Raw genomic sequence first — 9,573 nt, forward strand, 5'->3', positions numbered from 1 at the left:
GCTGCTCCTCCCTGCCCTCTGTTCGCCTCCCTTCTAAAGTTTGGGATTTTCCTGAAGGATTTGCACGCATTATTTGCTTTTACATTGATTCCTATGGGAAACATTGTTTCATCTTACGAACTTTTCACCTTACGAACCTCCTCCTGGAACCAATTAAGTTCGTATGATGAGGTACCACTGTATTTTGCGGAAGAGACTTAGAGCACAACAACCCTGCCTAGTTTTATACAACAAGCAAAGATAACTGAGGATAGTTGGTATCATAAATTGCAATCCCTAAGCCATGAAGGGATTTATAGATGAAAACATGTATCTTTTTTTAACTGTAATCAGAAACCAATTGATATCCAGCACAACTCATAAAGTAGAATTTATTTATTTATTTATTTAGTCCAATACATAATACACTTTGAAGAGAATAGATATTTAGTAATATAAGTAAAGAAAAGAATAGAAGAAAAGATATAAAAGTATAGGTGAACAAATTTGAAAGGAAGAAAAGATAAATGAGATAAGGAGAGACAATTGGATGGAAGGCACACTGGTGCACTTAGGCACGCCCCTTACTGACCTCTAAGTCTAAGGAATCTGGAGAGGTCAATTGTGGATAGTCTAAGGGAAAAATGTTGGGGGTTAGGGGTTGACACTACTGAGTCAGGTAATGAGTTCCATGCTTCGACAACTCGGTTGCTGAAGTCATATTTTTTACAGTCAAGTTTGGAGCGGTAAATATTAAGTTTGAATCTGTTGTGTGCTCTTGTGTTGTTGCGATTGAAGCTGAAGTAGTCATTGACAGGTAGAACATTGCAGCATAGGATCTTGTGGGCGATACTTAGATCGTGTTTTAGGTGTCGTAGAGCTTCTCAATCATCCAGGTCATGGTGGACCCAAAGGTCAACTGGACTTTCTTGGGGTGGGGTGGGGTTGTTCTCAAAAACATTTCACTTCTCAACCAAGAAACATCTTTAGTTTTGAAGTTCAAAACTGAAGAAGTTTCTTGAACGACAACAAAACGTCTTCAAGGAAAAAACCTAGAAAAAGGTCAGTTGCCTTTTGGAAAAGGACTTTTGGATCAGGCAGTAATAGGAACGTAACAACTTACATCACTATATTCTAGACAGGCTCTAGTTTCTGACTGATCTGCAAGTGACAAGTCCCATTTTCAATAAATTGCAAAAAGAAGGTGATTAAAATACAGTTGACTAAGAAAAGAACTTGCTGATCCAGAAAGCAGTGCAATTGTGTGCATACCATCGTACTTAATATATTCTTAGTCTCAATAATATGTCAGAAAGAGAAGGGATTAAGGTAATAGAAGGGAGACCAACCTTTTTCCAAGGACAATCTCTTTAGCTCCTTCCAACACATCCACAATTCAAAGATTAAAGTGGATTTTTGTACTTTGCCTCATCATGACTCTATAATCCTAAAGGAAAATAAAACCTTCAGCAGATTAATGCCACAAGTTGATTTGACAAAAAGGATTTGCAAACACTAAAATCCTATATTGCCTGTATTTAATCACAAAAATTATTCTGAGGATTTTTATTTTCCTTTTATAAATAGTTTTTATTGACTTATTTACATTTTAAAACAACAAAAAGACATAGTGTATATGCAAAATTTAAACAAGACAAAACAATACAAAACAATGCAACTACACTATATAACCTATATAGGGTTATAATACAGCTAATTTTACCAACAATAAATCTAAGCTTATGTAATCTTTTCCATTACCATATTTACATAATCTTTTTCATTAATATGTTTAATTATTATTCATTGATATAATTGTTCCATTTTAATACAATTAAGAATCATCATATTTACAGTACTAGGTTAATTATTCACTGGTTTATTTTGCTTTCTCTTTTCAAGCCAATCATATACCGTATTTTTCAGAGTATAAGATGCCCCTTAGTTTTGGAAATTGGGGGGGTAAATCTACCTACCAGGTATTCATCTGGCTAGAGTCCTTAGTCTGTTCAGCTTCAGCACATTATTTTATGCAATGGTTAGGGCTGAAAAAGCCTTTTTCAGAGGGAGTAGGAATGAAAACAAGCCTGCAAAGACTTAGGGCAGGAAAAGCTGCTTCAGAGGGAATAGGAAGATGGGAAGATCGTTAGCACCTAGTTAGGGCTGGGGGAAAAAGCTTTGAAAAAGTTACATTCAATGTATAAGACACACCCAAACTTTCAGCCTCTTCTACGGAGGAAAAAGGTGTGTCTTATACTCTGAAAAATATGGTAGTTTGTTCCAAACTTCATAGTATTCTGAATCGTCCTTTTCATTTAATTCCATTGTCATTTTGTCTAATTCAGTACAGTCAAGAATGTTCTTTATTATATTTTCAGTTGGTATAACCCTTGGCTTCCACTATTGTAAGCCGCTCCGAGTCTATGGAGAGGGGCGGTATTCAAATCAAGTCAAGTCAAGTCAAGTCAAATCAAATCAAATCAAATCAAATCAAATCAAATATCAAATATCAAATATCAAATATCAAATATCAAATATCATCAAATATCATCAAATATCATCAAATATCAAATATCAAATATCAAATATCAAATATCAAATATCAAATATCAAATATCAAATATCAAATATCAAATATCAAATATCAAATATCAAATATCAAATATCAAATATCAAATATCAAATATCAAATATCAAATATCAAATATCAAATATCAAATATCAAATATCAAATATCAAATCAAATAAACAAATAAACAAATAAACAAACAAATAAACAAGCAAACAAGCAAACACGCAAGCAAGCAAGCAAACAAACAAACAAACAAACAAACAAATATTGTACAAGGCTGATTCTAGCTGCCATAAGTGTATTTTTTTTAAATAATTTTTTTATTGATTTTATAAAATAATTACATAGAACGAACATATAACAGTGCACAGTGCATGTGCCCATCACCTTACAAAACAAGACACCCCCCTTCACCCCCCCCCATACAAGGGGATTCAAAGGTTTTTGATTTTGTTTATCTGTATTTCCTTGGCTTTATCTTGCATTAGATATTACTAAAAGAGTGATTGCAGTTTATTTTTCACATTTACGTCACAGATTCTACTCAACATATAATCTTTCACTTATACTTTTTTCTCAGTTTTCAGGTACAGGATTCCCACAGAAATGTTTCCAGTTTCATGGTTATTTCCTGCTCTGTAATTTCCTCTAACCATTTCCAAATTTTATATCAGAATTTCTTTATGATAGGGCAAGTCCACCACATGCGATAGTAAGATCCAATATTATAGTTGCATTTCCAACATTTGGGGAAATGCTTGGATACATTTTGGCCAATCTCGCTGGGGGTAAATGCCATCTGTAGTACATCTTCTATAAATTTTCTTTATAGGTACAGTAGTTGCTTTTGTAAGTTTATAATTTTTATTCCAAATTCTATCCCATTGTTCTAAATTCATGTAATATCCAAAGTTTTTGGCCCAACTAATTGTGTTTCCTTTTATTGTTTCTTCTTCCATTTTATACTTTAATAGACATTTGTATAATTTAGTTATTGTTTTTCTTTCTTGTCCTAACAAAATTTTGTCTAATTCTGATTGTCTTATTTGTATGTCAAATAGTTTCCTATCTTCATTTAATCTTGATTTAATTTGAAAGTATGGTCACCTATCAATCTTAATTCCTTGTTCCAATTTTTGAACTTTTGATTTTTTTCTCAATTTTTGATTTTAACTCTCCACTTTCATTTATGATTTCTGAATAACTAACCATTTTGTGGAGGTCTATTATGTTTGGGTGTGTCATTGCTTCCATACTTGATAACCAGCTCAGGATTTTCATATAGTGCTATATAGTTCCATATAGTGCTATATAATGAATCCCTAATCATAGATCTTTGAAAATATGAGTGTGTCCTGTTTTTTCCATCCCAGAGAAATCCGTGCCAGCCTGTTTGTAGATCATATCCCTTGAGCATCGATACTTTTTTATTTTTAAGTTGGATCCAATATTTTATCCATATTAAGGCAGATGCTTTATAGTAGAGCCCATTCTGGAAGGCCAAAAACCCCTTTATCCCTGATATCTTGTAGATGTTTCAATTAATTCTTGGTTTGAGTATATAGTTTTAATCATTCTGATATATTTTTCTCCAATGTTTGCCATGGTTAATTGATTGATAAGAAAGTTCCAATTCAAATTGTCAAATGCTTTTTGTGCGTCAAGGAATATGAGTGCAATGGATTTCTCTGGGTGTGTTTCATAGTATTCAATAATGTCTAATACAATTCTTATATTGTTTTTTATATGTCTGTTCTGAAGGAAGCCATTCTGGTCTGTATGAATTATTCTGCTGAATACATTTTTCAATCTTTCTGCTGGTATTGTAGCGAAAATTTTGTAATCAGCATTTAGCAGTGAGATTGGCCTATAGTTTTGGATCTTTATTTTTCTGTGTTGTCGCTGTGAAATTTTGAGTAGTTTGGAGAACTGGTAAATACTACCTCTGACTGGCCCCACCTCCATCCATTCTCTGCCTCCTAAGTCCCAGCTTATCAGGAGGAAATGGGGATTTTTGCTGCAACCTGGAGTGGGGATGGAATGAAGATTTTACAGTATCCTTCTCCTGGAATGGGGTGGAAATGGAGATTTTACTATATCTTTTCCCTTCCATGCCCACCAAGCCACGCCGATCAAGCCAGACCACAGAACCTGTAGTAATTCTTTTCTTAAAAAATAAGCTTCTTATAATAGCCAGTTTGTGAGCGCCTATATCATTCACAGATTCTCAAAATTCCTGACTAATCTTAGATTTTGACATTCCGATGAATCTTTTTATTTTTTTTCTCTTGAAGAGATCCCCAATTTTTTTCTTTTTTGTGTTGTTAAGTATGTATATGATTACAGGCAAAGTATAAACTTGATTGTGGTGCATAAGTGCACCAGTGTGCCTTCCGTCCCCTGTCCTAATGTTTCTCTCTTACTAATACAGTGCAGCAATATAGGAAATACAGTGGTACCTCTACTTACGAACTTAATTCATTCCGTGACCAGGTTCTTAAGTAGGAAAGTTTGTAAGAAGAAGCAATTTTTCCCGTAGGAATCAATGTAAAAGCAAATAATGTGTGTGATTGGAGAAACCACAGGGAGGGTGGAGCCCCTGTTTCCTCCCAGAAGATTCCGAGAGAGGCCCCATGGAGGCTTCTCCCAGTCTTTTCCGGTTACAGTTTCGGGGGTTCAGGTTTGTAAGTGGAAAATGGTTCTTGAGAAGAGGCAAAAAAATATTGAACACCCAGCTCTTATCTAGAAAAGTTCGTAAGTAGAGGCATTCTTAGGTAGAGGTCCCACTTCGTGTATATAAACATTGTTATATCTTTGTATACTACCAATAGGACAAAACAAATAAATGAAATAAATAAAATATAAGATGTACAAGCATGTTTGTGGGTACATGATATTTTACAAATACATGGGGACATTAGGACAGGGACGGTGGGCACTTTGGTGCGCTTATGCACGCCTCAAATGCTTTAGAGTTAATAACCAACACGCAATAAGACTTAAAGAGCAAACAGCTGTAACCTTTCAGTTTCCGTTTATTTTTCAGTGTACTTAATGGGATTTTAATCTTTTCTACTCAACAGGATAAGCAAACTAGGGCATCAGACTTGTCATTTGGCAAATCACATTGTTTTTCTTCTTTAAAGGCGCAAAATTTGTACGAGACAAATAATAGTCTAAGCCACTGTGATCATTCTTCCACTGCCGATCGCAGAATTTCTGCAACGATTAATATATTCAATGGATGCATTAAGGGATTTGATCGCTGTTAACAGCTTAACAGGTTAAATATCAAAATAGGTTTATCAGATCAGTGGGATATTTGACTTATAATTACATTGTTTTGTTCTTGCTGGCTGAGAAGATGATGTGGGAAAAGAGCTTCTGATGTCAGAATCAAGAGGACTTAAAGGTAAGGATAGAGAGTAATCCAAATAATCTGAGTTTGGGTTTATATCAAAGTCATGTTCAGAACGTTTTGACTTTTCAATCCTGCCAACCAGAGTGAATTCACAGCTCCCGTATTTTTCTATCTATGCACTTTTTCTTGTTTAAAAACGAAGGCACTGGCAACTGCTGTAAGTACATGCAATCACCCATAACTTACATGTGGGACAGCTATGTAATAATAATGTTGGTAATTTTAACATTTTAACATTTTAAGTGTCTATTTCACACCAGGGACTTGATAACAGAAAGGCATTTCAATCACGCAAATCTTTGTTTAATTATTACTATGTCTCTGTTTATTAAACAAATTGATATAGCTTTTGCATCTACCAGATGACCAACAGAATCATTTCAGGAATATTTGTACCTCTCATTTTAAGTATTTGTGTTAGTTTTCATGATGTGAACCAGCTTGATAAAATGTGAAAATATTGTAATGTAATATTGTAACACAAGCAAAGCGCTTGTATAAATATTGTATTTCTGCTTGTTCTCTAGCTATCCTAATCATTTAACTTTAATCTTTAAAGTTTATACAATATTTTTGGAAGCAAGCTTTTTTAGAATTGAAAGTTAAATATTTCAGTCACCCCCGTGTGTTCTATAAAAATTGATTTCTTCTAACCTCTGTCCTTTTTATAATGGTTTTGAATTTCCTATAAAAAAGGATAAACTTGTTGCAATGCTCTTGTTTTTTTCTGATATAAATATATCAGAAAAACATTGTTTTAGCTTTGAAGTCACCTTGCTAATAAGGTAAATTTTAATAATTAAAAATGCAATTTTATTATTCTATTTTATTTCAAACTAATTTGAGTACCAACGCTAATGGCAAACTAGGGTATAAATTAAATAGATGCCTGCATGATGACTTGTTTCTTGTAGTAAATGAGCATTTTTCACCATGAATTAAGTTTGAATTTACCTAATTTATTGGATTTTGGATTTTGTTCTAGCTATAGTAGTTTAAACGCATGTAGAGGGGCAAGCAAATCCAATTAGAAAGTCTAAAAACATTTGAGTCATTTACATGGCATCAGACAGAATACCTTCAGAACTATCTTCTGCCGCACAAATCCCAGCGACCGATAAGATCCCACAGAGTTGGCCTTCTCCGGATCCCATCGACTAAACAATGTCATCTGGCGGGCCCCAGGAGAAGAGCCTTCTCTGTGGCGGCCCCGGCCCTCTGGAAAAACTCCCCCCAGAGATCAGAACCGCTGTCACCCTCCTTGCCTTTCGTATGCCACCTATGTCATCAGGCATGGGGAAATTGAGATACCCCTGGGTTTATATTGTTTAGGTAAAAAATATGACTTCAGTAACCGAGTTGTCGAAGCGTGGAACTCATTACCGGACTCCATAGTGTCATCCCCAAACCCCCAACACTTTACCCTTAGATTATCTACGGTTGACCTATCCAGATTCCTAAGAGGTCAGTTAGAGGCAAGTACAAGTGCACTAGAGTGTCTTCCATCCCCTGTCCTATTGCTCTCCTATATCTCCTATACCTTTCTTCTATTACTATATCTCTTCTGTTCTTTCATTGATATGTTCTATTACTATACCTTCTTTTCTATTATTTCTTAGATATATTTTATTATGAGTATCTCCTCTATAACCTTCATCATGTATTTTACTATGTGTATATAGATATATACCCACTAAAACCCTCATTGTGTATTGGACAAAATAATAATAATAATAATAATAATAATAATAATAATAATAATAAAAATAGGTATGGTATGATTGCGTTGCATGGTTTTAATAATGGGTTTTTATATGTCTTTTAAATATATTGGATTTGTTACACTGTTGTTATTGCTATGAGCTGCTCCGAGTCTTCAGAGAGGGGGCGGCATACAAATCTAATAAATTATTGTCATTATTATTATTATTATTATTATTATTATTATTATCATCATCATCATCATCATCATCATCATCATTAGCATTATCATTATCACATTATCATTATATTTATGGATTGGGAGTAATTTAACAAAGGAATGGTAACATTGCCCATCACAGAAGCTTTGCAATATGATTTCCACCTTGTTTTGCCATTTTTTAAAAAATAAAAGTCTTACAGGTATGATTTGGCAGTCCATTTTTGGCTAGTTTTCTAGACACCTGGAGGGGTTCCCAGCAGGATCTTACCTCTAGATCTCTTTCCTACCACAAATTTCTAAATTGCACAATTCCTATTATATAGCTTGCTGTGATGCATATAAGAAAAACCAAAATCAAACTGTTTTAAATAAACTGTATATGTGCATATGGATGTATGCATGCATTATGTAATTATTTTCTGGGTTGGTTGCTGAAATGAATTCTTAATCCAACTAATTTGATTTAATTTTTTAGGTTCTAACAACATACTAAAATCTAAACTATTTTCATCCTTGAATACAGCTCATCTGTCTGGAACCCACACCACATTTTGGACATAAACACTCTAGAATATGTCGATAGATACTTTACGAGAAGAGCCCTCCACTTCTCCACTCGCAACAGAATACCCTACACAACTAGATTTACAATCCTAGATTTAGAAAGCTTAGAATTACGTCACCTTAAACCTGACCTAAGCATAGCCTATAAAATCACCTGCTACAACATTCTTCCTATCAATGACTACTTTAACTTCAATCATAACAACACACAAGCACACAACAGATACAAACTTAAAGTAAACCGCTCTAAACTGAACTTCAGGAAATACGACTTTAATAACCAAGTAGTTGATACATGGAACTCACTACCAGATTCTGTAGTATCACCTAACCTCCAAAACTTTACTCTTAGACTATCCACTGTTGACCTCTCCCGATTCCTAAGAGGTCAGTAAGGGGCGTGCATAAGTGAATCAGAGTGCCTTCTCTCCCCTGTCCTAATGTTTCTCTCTTTTTAAAAAAGATATCGGATAGCGATTTATCACTAACAGGAAGCAGGAAGTTGGACTACAAAACCTCCAAGGTTCCTTTCAACTCTATTATTCTGTATTCAGTTCACCACAATAAAATTAGATATGTTCTGAATGACATTGTTGAACAGCACTATTATACTGAAGGACAAGCTATTCAAAAAATTAAACTTTTACTTCTGACCTTTACTTGCACACAACAAATAATTGTACTTGCGCCAGCCTATTCTTTATTCTCCCTTGGGTTTGCAAAGCATGATTAAGTGCATACAACTAGTTTTAGTCCACAAAGATGTCATACTTCCATTCTTTGCTTAACCAACTGTGACAGAATTACCAGTGGATGAATGGTTTTGCCTGCTGCCAAGAAGAGTTTGTTCAGGGTAAAACTCTAAAGGAGTGATTAACTTGATTTCATCCCTATAATGTGCTGCACTGCTAGGATTTACAGAATAGGATTACTAACGACTCCTATATGAAGCCTGGCCATGACAGCTGGTATCTGTGTTTTTTACAGTCTAATGCATTGGGTGTCAAACTGGCGGCACCATGTTGCCATCACGTGATGTATCGCGACATTTTTTTCCTTTGCAGCGCTGGTGTGGGCGTGGCTGGCACTTGACACATCCGGCCCCTGAGGTTG

The sequence above is a fragment of the Erythrolamprus reginae genome, chromosome 5 (assembly GCF_031021105.1).
Source record: "Erythrolamprus reginae isolate rEryReg1 chromosome 5, rEryReg1.hap1, whole genome shotgun sequence".
Classification (NCBI taxonomy): Eukaryota; Metazoa; Chordata; class Lepidosauria; order Squamata; family Dipsadidae; genus Erythrolamprus; species Erythrolamprus reginae.